We start from the raw sequence: 13,052 nt of genomic DNA on the forward strand, positions 1-13,052 counted from the left end.
AATACCTAAAAAGTGGGCTTTCAGGAGTTCATTTGTGTTAATTTGAGCAACATCTATTTGTAACAGTTTTAATGAGCAGCCTCTAATGTTATAAATGATACCACTAGTGGAGTGAAGATGGACTGTTAAGAAATTTCACACTGTGTTGCTGCACCACTGCTGGGGGATGGGGAGTGTATTTCTAACCCAAATGGATGGTGGGGCCAAACAGAGACTACAGACTACAAAGTGAGTTTTTAAAGCCTGTTATCTCAGCACCTGGCAAACTGATCGTTGAGTCATTGATATTGATCAACTCGGCTATCAACCCCCTCAAGGTATATTATGGCTATTTCTGCTATGGGACAGTAAAAATCTCACTTATTGCCCCTTTAAATGCACTGTAATTCCATATATTGTGTTGATTCTGCAGTCTTCCCTAGGCCCATCCATAAGGCCCCTATAAATACAAGTAATGTCCCATGCTGCTCTTTCTCTAGTAGCAGGTTTTACTGCAGCTGTAGCCAGTTAAAATGCAGAGTGGTGTGGGTTAGATGATCAAGCGTAATGTGAAACAGTTCAGTGAATTTCAAAACTGGCTAGAAAGACCTCTTAACTGTTTCTGTGAGAGGTGTTGAGGCGTAGTGCCTCATCGCAGAACATACTGCTGTCAGAGGAACAGCGGAATATGTCTGCAGCAACCACGACAGTCATGCTCTTTTATACGAATATTCTTCTCCTGTCACCTCTGTAGCAAACACAATTTTAAGTTTGAGACAGTAAAAAGTGGAAGTCGTGGTGAGGTGAGAGGTGGCGAGAGAAAATGTGAAGGTAGAGGGAGAAGTCGGAGAAAAGGGGAAGATGGAAAGTTGAGTGAGAAAATGTGAGGGGAGCAACAAAGAAGAAAAAAAAGCTGGCAGTGTGTACACTCTGAATGGATGGCAGAGAACAAAATCATACAATGGGGGAAATGAGAGCACAGGCGAGAAAGTATAGGGGAGACAGGATAGGAGAAGAGAGCTGGGGAGGAGTAGAGAGAGGAGAAGAGACATTTTCACATGGAATGAGCAGACAGGGGGTAGAAGACAGGAGGGATGACAGACAGAGGTGTTGTGCTAAAATCAGTTTGTTGCTCAGAGGAGACAGTTGGATGTCAGCTCCTTAAATGAGAAGAACACTGGCTGCCTCACTGGAAAACATGAAGGAGAATAGTATTCATATTACAAAGTAAAAAAAATGTGTTTCACTGAAGTTCTCACAATTGCAGGGTCAGAATATTTGAACATTTTGCTGTCAAAGTTCAAGCCTGTCTTAGAAAATATGTGATTTATTTGTGAAAATATGTGCACTAAAACAAGTACAGTGAGACAGACATAGGGCAGGGTTTTTACAGTGAAACCTTGAGTGCCTGCAGGTTTTTCATTACTCTGGGTAGGTGAGAGTGACATAGTGATTATGGAGGCCAGCCTTCAACTAGAAAGGTGAGCTCAAGCACCCATATCAGCCAACAACCCACTGAAGTATCCTTAGATGCTGAATCACCACAAGCTAAAGGTCTGCTGAACCAGATATTTAGCCTGCCTGTAGAGATGAGGGGGAATTAATAAAGCATCAGATTACTATCATTACATCATGTTGCGTTTTGCTATGTGACCTGCCTTGAGGAGCAAGCCAAACAAGGCTACTAACTGACCTGTGCTGCATGTACTTAGTTTATTCTTCCAAATCACTTTCGATTTTTGCAAGCAGGAAAGTGACACCGCAGCATCGACCCAGTCTGAAAAGTGCACCTGCTCCTGATTATTCCCTCCCTGTGTTTTGGTAAACAAAACAAACAAACAAAAAAGCTGAGAGAAGCTGAGACTAAAGCACACTGACCCACAGTCACACATCAATACTCTGGAAAGTCTGTTTATTCAACCACAGACTGCTGCAGTCGACTCAGACAGAAGAAATATTGTTGCATATTTGAGTTTGCTTTTGAGTGGGTGTATTTTGGTGCCAAATATAAAAAGAGTGAACTACAGGGATCTCTCTAGTGACCTTCCTTATCGTACACTGGGTATTTACACTGCCTCATTTTAGTGGGAGAGATAACATGCTGGCCTCTATCTCACATTTACATTGTACACAACCTGGCTGGGTATTTGCTGAATTTCTAAAGCTCTGTGCACATTAAGGAGAACAGCACATATTGTAGCTGTCCCAGACTGATTTGACTGAGAAAGTTCATATTACATACTGTTGAACTTTCTCAGACATCCTGATTATTTTAAACATGTTTTAAACATTGATTTTCTCAGTACAAGATCCATATCATTACCATGATGATGAATAGTTATAAAACCTGAGTTCTGTAGTGCATAACTCTTGTCTGGGCCAAAGAGTTTATTGTACTCACCAATACTTAAAACACAAAACTGAATGCAAAGATGTAATTCAGTGAGAGCTATTTTAAACAGCGGTACGGCCTATATCCACAGATATACCCTCCACTTGCATGGGGGCTATCAAACATGCACTCTTTAAAAGGCATGGAAACAGAGCACAGGTCACCGTAGGAAACGGTAGAAACATGAAAATGCCACAAGAAAACAAAACAAGCTGCTCCAATGTTCCAACGCAAGCCTGTCCTAAGGTGAGGCATCAATGCTAATCACTGAGACACCATGGATCCCTTTCAATTAACAGTGTGTCACTATATTGAAACTCAAGGAATGGGGTAAGAGAGGTAATTTACCCACGAGTCTTTGGTCCCTCAAGTAAAGTTTGAAAATCTTAATTGTTCCAATTAGCACACTCAGGGTTCAGTGTCATACACTTTGTCAACAAAGTTTTCAATTAAGCGCCATTAAGCCACATTGTGTGGGTGAACTGGAACAGATTATCAGAAGTCAAGCAGTCATTAACCATCATTAACACATCAAGAGAGTGAGCGAGCGTGATTAATAAAGATTTAATGAATGTACTAAGTGTGTGGGCTGAGTTTTACTGTGATGGATTGGTAGAAAAGTGACATATACTGTATATATATATATATATATATCACCAGAGAGGGAGAGAGATAAGCACTTGACATTAAATCAATCTTTTCTCATCTGGCACAATGCCAGTGTTGTAAAAACACTCATACATACACGTGCACACATATCCATACACACATTTGTTGTTTTGCTTACCACCCTTGGGAAAAATGCATTATTTTCACCTATGGATAGTGATTTCCATGGATTGGAAATTGAGGGTTTCAGAGCCTCCATCTTAACTTGAACTTGTGTATGTGTGTGTGTGTGTGTGTGTGTGCATGTGAGTGATGGAGAGAGAGAGAGAGCGAGAGAGAGAGAGAGAGAGAGAGAGAGAGAGAGAGAGAGATGGTGAATCATATAACTTGTTGCCCAGCTTTTTGGCTTCTCTAGCGTTGTATGCAACTGTCTCTTATTCCATTCTGCTTTTATTGTGGTCTTTTTTTTCCCTTACTATGGGATCAAGATGGAAATCTGGATTTGGAGTTATAATATGACATAGAAATGGTCAAAACTATAAATAAATCAATAAGAAAGTGAATTAAGAAAGATAGGCCCCCAAGAGTAAAACAGCAAGTAAAACTATAACTCAGTTTTCTCAAGTCAAACTTTTCTCAGTAAAACATTTCTTTTTTTTATACAGAAGTTCCAATACTTGAGTTATTCTTTTAATACAATAAACACAATGTAAGCAAGCTAAAGCTGTTTCATTCTCAAAAGTGTTATACAACTCTGGGCCATCAAGCGCCACTCTACTGGACAGTGAGAGCTGCTCTGTTATCTCAGGACAAATGTGACAAATTTCAAACTTTAAAAAGGGAGGCACAGCTCTGCTCAGTATAGTTATCAGAAAACAATGTGTTATTTATGACACAAAAAGTAGCCCCCACCTTTTATTATCCCTCAACTTATTATTATGAATTAATCTGCTGATTATTTTATTGATACATTGATTAATCGTTTAGTTATTAAAAAGTCAGAGGATAGTGAAAATGCTGATCAAAGGGGACCAAGGTGATACTTCAAGTGTCTTGTTTTGTCCGACCAACATTCCAAAGCCAAAAATATGTTTATGATTTATAATATTATAAGACAAAGGAAAGCAAAACACCCTCACACTGGAAAAGCTGGAATCACAGAATGCTGACATTTCTGTTTAAGAAATGACTTAAACAATTGACTAATCAATGAATCAACTAGTTGTTGAAGTGACTTACTGACCTGATTTTGTTTGCTAATTACAGTAGGTCATCTGTTGGTATCTGTGTGTGTGATGGTTTTCTCTCTGCAGTTTTGCAGGTATAAAACAACTACACTGATTTGGCAAATGTGTAAGTAAACCTTAAACAGAGCTAACCTGATTTCAATTGAGATTCAGGTAAAAAGAAACTCTGTATTGGCTAATTACAAGGGCAATTAGAGAGGCTGTTTTGTAAGAACATTACATTTACTCATGTATTGAAAGCTCTTGACTAGTGAAGCCAATTTCACCTACAATAATACTATGAAAGTGGTTCTTCAAAAATGCCCAAGACAACTGTGGCAAAGAGCTAACAGCATTGGAACAGATATTATACCCCTCTTCTGCAGTCTCTGTTTACAACCCTGCTGCTGCGACTAAAATGTAAGATTTACATGGGCAAAGGCAGCTTTAAAAGCCATTTATATGTGTCTTTCAATGGTGCAATTTGGTTTATCTCTATCATATACATTTTAGAAGAAAAACTCCACCACACGATTCATTAAATTTCACTTCAAGGTTTGCAATAAACAAACTTTCACAAGTCAGTTCATCAACAGTTTTTTAACTATTGCTGACAATTTTATTGGCATGAGTGCTGCTGAGATAAAAGCTTGCCGCAATACTGAAAGCATCACAAACAAAACTGTTTTTACGAGTCATATACAGTTTACTTTGTTTTAACTGGGATCCAGAGCCCTTGAATATCACTTAAAAAAAACAACTTCTAGTGAAGGACTACTTTCATATTAGTGACACATTGCTTACTGTGGTTGGACTCCATTTTATCGTCTGGTTAGGATATGAAATAAATGCATGAAAGAGCTAAGGCTGTACAGGGAATAATTAAGAAAGGATGTATGGATTACTGAATTTAAGACTGAAATAAAGGCAAGTCTGCACCAAAGATATTAGGATTGGAGGAGAGAAAAATAAATAATAGTTATTACACACATAGGCATACCTATTGCTATATCTTTTATGTAGGCCTAGTTAAACATGTGGCAGTAAGGGAGACACATTAGCTGGGTTCAGGAGCAAAGGACCCCTTCTTACACTGTCATATTACTCACATGAAACCTATACTCAACAATGAAATAATGAACTTCATCAAGCCCTATCTGATCCAGTTTTTACATCTTTGGAAGTAATTGTTTATATCCTCTTCATGTGGAAGAACATGTGCTTCTAAGATATGAAAACAAAGAAACCACTCAAGCCCTTACAAACTTCCAATCCCTCACAGCTGTCAAAATCCTATCTCATTTGGCGAGGCTGATGGGCGATATCTTTGCTGCGGTTACTTTATACAACTCAGGTCCGGAAAATTACAAGCCACAGACTAACAGGCTAATGTCATTTGTAGAGAATGAAGCCAGCCTCTGCTGCACCCTAACCACAACAATCTAACCCATGGTCTCTGAGGTGTCATGTCTCTGTGATTGTGGCAATGATTTGTTGCTGTTGTGTACATAATTTGGCCCCTCAAGTGTATCATAGAGCATGCACTGCCATGTTCCCCACAGAAATACTGCGTACCATCGTATTTTTTTTTTATTTATTTATTTTTTTTAGAAACACTCAAATATCAGCCCTTCGGCCACTGATGAACACTTGCCTTTAGCCAGGTCATAAAACAACAATATGTGTGTATCTTTGTTGTTGGGTGTTATGTAACAAATGGTGTGACTATAATCAAATTCATATGGTAGATGTGGCAATCTTTGTTCACCCTATGTGCCTCAATTGAAAAGAAAGCTTTTTGTGAAAACACTCTGACAACATGACCCTGATGTCATACTAATGAGCATATCATTCATTTTCTCTGAGCTGTTTACTACTGACATTTGTTGCACTCACCACACCGAAGCTGGTGTCAAGATTGAAATTCTGCAGTCCTGACCATAATCACACACAAAGAGGCACCTTATCTATCTTGCAATCAAAATGTAAAACGTAACCCTGTTCAATACGCACAATAAAATGTCTAGCCCGCAGCTTATCTTCATAGACTGCAGCACCCTCAAGATGTCCATCTGCTATGGATTAAATCTTCTATTTTAAATGTTCACACATCAATGCCTGCAGACACTCACAGACATAAATAATATATGCCTGGGAGAGAGGGCTTATTTTTTTTCCACAATCTTGCCCCTTCAGCACTTCAAAACAACTTGTCAGTTGCTGTCAGTTTAAATTAGCGGACTAGCTCTTTATGCTACTGTTTTCTGACTCTGGTAAATCTGCAGGCTGTCTCTATCAACAGCAGCACCCACACCCACACACAGTCACACATTATTTGTTTTACAGTGCCGACAAATACACCCATATATACACACACACACACACACACACACACACACACACACACACATATGAAGTGGCACGGCATTTGCACTCTGACAATGGCTTCTTCCAAACAAAGTGGTTGAAAACGATGAAGTTGTAGCAGCCTGTCTATTTCTACAGACATCACCCTTCTCTCTTTCTCTCTAAAGTGTCAAAGCAAATACATTCCTTTTCATCTCTCTTAGTACCTCCAGGGACCTGCAGTTAGTAAACACTCCTCAAGTATGCAGAATGCACACACCCACTGATACACACACATGAATTAAGACCTACTCAGAAGTTGCAGATTCCCTCTTCAATTACACCACACAATCACTGACTATCTGGATCTTTATCGGTTACTGGTTCTCTTTAGTATTTAATTTTCTCATGTCTTAATTTTCTTGTTATCAAAATTTATTAACTGAAGATCATTATCATTAAAAACAAATCAATAAAAATAAAAAATAAAACTTTAAAGTTCCTCAGAGGAATGAGCATCTCCATCTTCAAATTGGGTTGGAATACATTATAGTAGTAAAGGGCACATCATCTATAAATCCAGCATATAATATATATAAATTATATATTCTGAAAGAAATCTCTGCCTCAGTAAAATAATGTATTTAGAATTTCTAGTTTATGCAGGGCTCCACGGTAACTTTTTTCCCAAAGAGCATGTGTACTCCTAAATGGAAAGATTTAGGAGAGCATAAAGAATTTTAGGGGTGCAATGAAAATGTATCAAATAATGTACTTTTCTTTAATAAAAAGGGACACAAGGAGACATTTACAAGCTAGGTGATTTCATTTATTTGAACACAAAAAGTAGGTTTGTAATGATTTCTGCTTCAAACTATTTATTTAATAATTATGTAATTATTTATACTTTAAACTGCTTAAAATGGTGTATAGTTCAAGGTTAATTTAATGTCATTGTCCAACACAGGCTTGCACAACAAAATGCAGTTGTAGTCCCTTTATGCTACACAAGAAAAGCAGATCAAAAACTGTAGTGAATGTTTTGAATGTGCATAAGGCAAAATGTAAACAGCAGCAACAAAAACACTGGTGAATTCTTTGGGCAGAAAATGTAGCCGGCATCTTAACATTAAAGAAATTACATCAGGGAAACATTGTCCATCAACGTTGACTAAGTTTGAGCATAAATAAGATCTGGTAACTCAGGCTTTGGGAGCGAGAGAGAGAGAGAGAGAGAGAGAGAGAGAAAGAGAAAGACAGAGCTCATGTGGACGAGAGAATGTCTTCAGTGTGTTTACAATTCATGAAAGTTAATTAAAAGTTATAAGTTACATTTTGGCTTCTCAAAGATCGGACCAAGCTGCCTCTGGACTGAACGGCAAGTCAATCCGGACCCAGCCCATACCTCGTGTTATGAATACAAAACCTTATGAAGTGTAATGTTTTCCATTCTGAAATACATTTTCTATTTATTAATAAATTGCCAGGGATGTTGAATATACATTAGTGGTGTAACGGACCGTCCCCACGATTCGGCACGCATGTGAACTGCGGATTAATTGCAAAGTTTTAACCATCATTGTGTGAAACAGAGTTTTACTTCCGCTTTTACATCTAGAGAAATTCGGTGGAGACGGAACAGGACTAGGTCGCCTCTGCACCTTGTTCAAATCGCAGTACTAAGTCAGGGCAATGTTGATAAAGCAGTCGCAAGTGTGGTTACACTTTTCAAAATTACACGCAGACAACGCTCGCTGCAATATAATGTAATGGGGTTGTATAACGGCGAGCCGAAAGCGGCTGCAGTGTGGTTACATTTTCTCTGAGACACGCACGTACGTGCTCCAGTAACACAAAAGACAACAATTGAAATAAAAATATAGCAAAGTTCATGACACCTACTTTCTGCCACATCCGCAAAAAACAGCAAGGGTGAAAAAACCTATTATTTACGCTAATTTTTAGTCGCAAATGCGAGTGAAACGCTTGCACTGTCGAGCCCTGGTTTATGAGCACTGACTTCCACAATCTGATATCAAACCAAATTCCTGTGTTTACAATTCTATACCATGCCAACTAGACTACCACTGAGGGCATGTACAGTATAGGAGTGGGTACATCAACAGTTTAAGCTTGTGTGAAATGCATATGTTTTGTTGTTTTGGAGTTTAAAACAAGCACGGAGAGGGCTTGGTGTACGATGGAGTCATGTAATACAAGACTGCATCCTCAGCATATTTGAGAGCGCTGCGGAGGAGGGTCTGGTTAGTCCACACAGCATTCCGGGATGGGAGAAAAATGTGCTCTGGTTTATTCTGGCGGCACCTGAACAATCCCGGAAATGAAACATCGTCCATACAGACTATAAAAAGACTAAAGAAATGCCAGACAGAATGTACTGATACAGGAGCTATAGTATCTTAACAGTGAGACTGTGGTGTCTGACACACGTGCCTGTACTGGCATCTAATAAGGGTTGAGTGCAGGATTAGCAGATGTTGGCTGATGCTTATATAATTCCTCCCATTAGTCTTGTGGTTTTTGGCCAGCTTTTGCCCCCACCATACTGCACTGTATGTCACTGCTTTAGAAATGTTTCCTTTTAGTGGATGACATCCATACAGCAATCTACTGATGAGAACAAAATCCAGCCCATGTCATTTCTGTAGATACTGCAGTCTGTGTCATTTGGTTGACTTAATAACACTCAGGCTTACACTAGTTCCACAACATTTCCCCTCAGTATTTTGGAAAGGTGCCGTCATAGAGTTCTGGGCTTGTTGCTGCAAATAGAAACTGCAAATGACTGCTTGAAAATGTACTGTTATCAAAGTAAAAGAAATCCTCTCTTCCACAGGTCTGTACGTATAACCAAGACTCTTGGAGTGTTAGTGGTTAACAATAACTGTGATGATCAGGCAAACCAGAAACCAGTGTAAATGTAGATGTTATCTACAAATGAATCGCTTGTATTGAAGTTGATTATGTTCTACTCAAATGCAGTGGTGGGTGGTTTCTTTGCAAGGAAAAATACCATCTAACCCAGTAAACTGTTGTTTTGCTTTGAACGTACGGAAGTGCACCAGTCAAAACAAATCCAGATTTAATCATCCAGGCTCCAGACTTGTCATGACCAGGCCACCAAATATAATCAAGCTGAGTGAAACATTTCCCTCTGTGGTGTCGGCTAATGCAATTCCTGTTAAACCTTCTCTTTGTATTTAATTAATCTGCATAATACAGAATGTCAGGATGAAAAACATTTAAAAAAATCACAGCAAAGCAAATTATACCTCTGTGATTATTTTCCTCTCAATGATATTTCTGTGTCTGTTTTTGTTTCAACTATGGGGACCAGTGTGAGTAAACTATTGGAAACTGTCTTCCCGAGAGTGTGACATTGCCCCTGTGTCAATTAATTGCTTGTTTATTTTAATAACAGCCATGATAGGCAATATTCTGAAGCGCAACGCTCCACCGGATATGGAGCTATAAACAGACAGGCCTAGTCACTCACACACTGTAAATCTCACACATTTTGGCCCATGCACATTCAATGTCTTTCTATCTTTTACCACCCATACACATACAAAAAAAACACTGACAGACTATTTTACATAATATAAATTATGACAGCTTAATGAAGGAAACATTTTAGTTTTTCCCTCCTCCTGAAATGATCTCATGCTTGATCACGAATAAAGCCAACATGATTCTCTGTTGGGATGCAAGCAATCCTTATGTGGCCTTCACTGACACACTTCACCTCATATGACTGAACCTGCAATCTGGTGATGTGGTTTATATCGCAGCATTGCATTACAAATTAATGCAAGCAAACAAACAAGGACACTCATAGCATTGTAGAAGCACAGCACACACAGCTGCTCAGCAGCTGAGAGGAGATGAATGAATGACCTTTGTGTGGTGTGTGCAGACATTACCATCCTCCTAATAGCCATAAGGGACCAAATAAATAGTGAATCAATGAATACAGTGCCTGACAAAAGTCTTGTCGCTTATCTAAGTTGTAGGAACAACAAATAATAACTTGACTTGTAGTTGATCAATTGGAATCAGAAATGGTTTATATGAAAGGCAAAGGCTTCTGGATTATGCTTATTATACCAAAATAAAGTTTTGTATCATTCATTGAGTTTTATCATTGAATTAGGACAGAAAGGTCAGATTTGGCTTGGACAAAAGTCTTGTCGCATACAAAAATACAGCAATGTACGGTAGAAATTATACTTTATTGTGAATACACAAACATGCTGCAATAACATCAGAGCATACGTAAAGTCATGGTGCCTTGGGAAAAAGAAAATGAGCTTGGAGGACTACATCCATACGTCTCGGCAATGACTCAAATAACGTATTGATGAAGTCATCTGGAATAGCAAAGAAAGCAGTCTTGCAGGACTCCCAGAGTTCATCAAGATTCGTAGGTTTCATCTTCCAAGCCTCCTCCTTTATCTTACCCCAGACATAATGTTCATGTCTGGTGACTGGGCTGGCCAATCCTGGAGCACCTTGACCTTCTTCGCATGTCTTCTATGACAAGGAGCGCCATCCTGCTGAAGAATTTTCCCTCTCTTGTGGTTTGGAATGTAATGGGCAGCAATAATTTGTTGATACTTCAGGCTGTTGATGTTGCCATCCACTCTGCAGATCTCTTGCACACCCCCATACTGCATGTAACCCCAAACCATGATTTTTCCTCCACCAAACTTGACTGTTTTCTGGGTGAATCTTGGGTCCATGCGGGTTCCAACAGGTCTTCTGCAGTATTTGCAGCAATTGGGATGCAGTTCAATGGATGATTCATCAGAAAAATCAACCTTCTGCCACTTTTCCACTGTCCATCCTTTCACCAAGCTGTGGGCCTTTGCAAATGCAACACACTTTTTTAGTTGTCTTCTGTTTAATGCTGGTTTGTGAGCACTAATTCGGCCATGGAGGCCACTGCGTGAGAGAATTCGACAAACTGTTGTTATAGATACAGGGGTTTCTGGTGGCCAGCCCAGAAAAAGGGCTGGCCCTGGACTGTCAAAGCAACAAACGGTCCTCTCGAACAGTTGTCTTATGGGGTCTGCCTAACCTGGACTTGTCATGAACTTCACCAGTTTCTTCAAATCTTTTTCTTATCCTTTCCACTTGACGTTTGGCTACATTGAAGATGTCTGCCACCTCAGCAGCAGACTTGGTCTTCAGGCTCTTGATGATCAGCACTTTGGTCTGTGGTTGAATCTTTGGCATGTTGTGAGAGGTCAGGTTGCACTTCACATGAAGGTCTGGTGTGCTGGAGTTCTTTTTATACACACCCAGGAATGTGTTAATTACAGTATTTGTCACAGGTGAAACTCTAATCTGTGATTGGTTGAATCATATAAAGACACGACAAGACTTTTGTCCAAGCCAAATCTGACCTTTCTGTCCTAATTCAATGATAAAACTCAATGAATGATACAAAACTTTATTTTGGTATAATAAGCATAATCCAGAAGCCTTTGCCTTTCATATAAGCCATTTCTGATTCCAATTGATCAACTACAAGTCAAGTTATTATTTGTTGTTCCTACAACTTAGATAAGCGACAAGACTTTTGTCAGGCACTGCACATGAATACATTTTGTTACAGCTGGGACTGGTTTAAATACATCTGTCTGCTGATGACTTGTTTGTGAGGCTCAACTTCAATGTGAACCAATGGTGCATGCTTAGGGTTAAGCATGCTAGCTGCACACAAGTTGTGAAAGTGCCATCCGCCTCTCTTCTCTAGAACACGTGTCAAACTCAAGGCCCCTGGGCCAAATCCGGCCCCTTGCAAATTTTGATCAGGCCTGCATATAATTTAGGTTCACAGCAAATTTTGGCCTGACTAGTTGTGCACCACACCAAAAAAATGAGGAAACAGTTTCTCATACTGTAATTATGCGACACTGCCGTGCAGAATTTGACAGATTTGCCGACTTTGAGACTCAGAATTCCCTGCAGAAGCAGAGAGTTTTTTAATATTCAGGCTGTGAAACAGGTTGTGGTGAGTCAGCTGGGGTGGTAGCTGCTTTTAAAAATGTAATGTTTGTTTTTCATGACTTGCTCAATTCTACGATGGCTAAGAAACTTTTTTGCTGACTTTTTTAGGGTTTTATGTCAAACAAACTGTATGGGAGAAAGCTATATGAGACATGCAATAATACAAAGTTAATTGACTTTTTTTGTTAAATAAAAGCATGTCAATAAACTCAACATCCATCCATCCATCCATCTTCGTCCGCTTATCCGGTCTCGGGTCGCGGACAAACTCAACATGTCTGGCCCTTATTGTGATCGTCATTTCCACTGTGGCCCTTAATGACATTGAGTTTGACACCCCTGCTGTAGAAGATAGATATACAATTTAATCTGCTTTTTACTTAGGGTCTGACCTACAGAGCAGATTTTTCAAGCAGGAAGAGTTTACGAGAGTGGACACTTTTATTTGGCTGAAATTAAGTTGG

General features: G+C 39.3%; 1 protein-coding gene across 3 annotated transcripts in view; it reads right to left on the reverse strand.

Annotated features, from left to right (window-relative positions):
* Positions 1–13,052, reverse strand: part of grid2 (glutamate receptor, ionotropic, delta 2) — a 614,241-nt gene that overhangs the window by 22,286 nt on the left and 578,903 nt on the right. The gene's annotated exons all lie outside the window — the stretch shown is intronic.

Source organism: Sander lucioperca, chromosome 2 (assembly GCF_008315115.2).
Source record: "Sander lucioperca isolate FBNREF2018 chromosome 2, SLUC_FBN_1.2, whole genome shotgun sequence".
NCBI lineage: Eukaryota > Metazoa > Chordata > Actinopteri > Perciformes > Percidae > Sander > Sander lucioperca.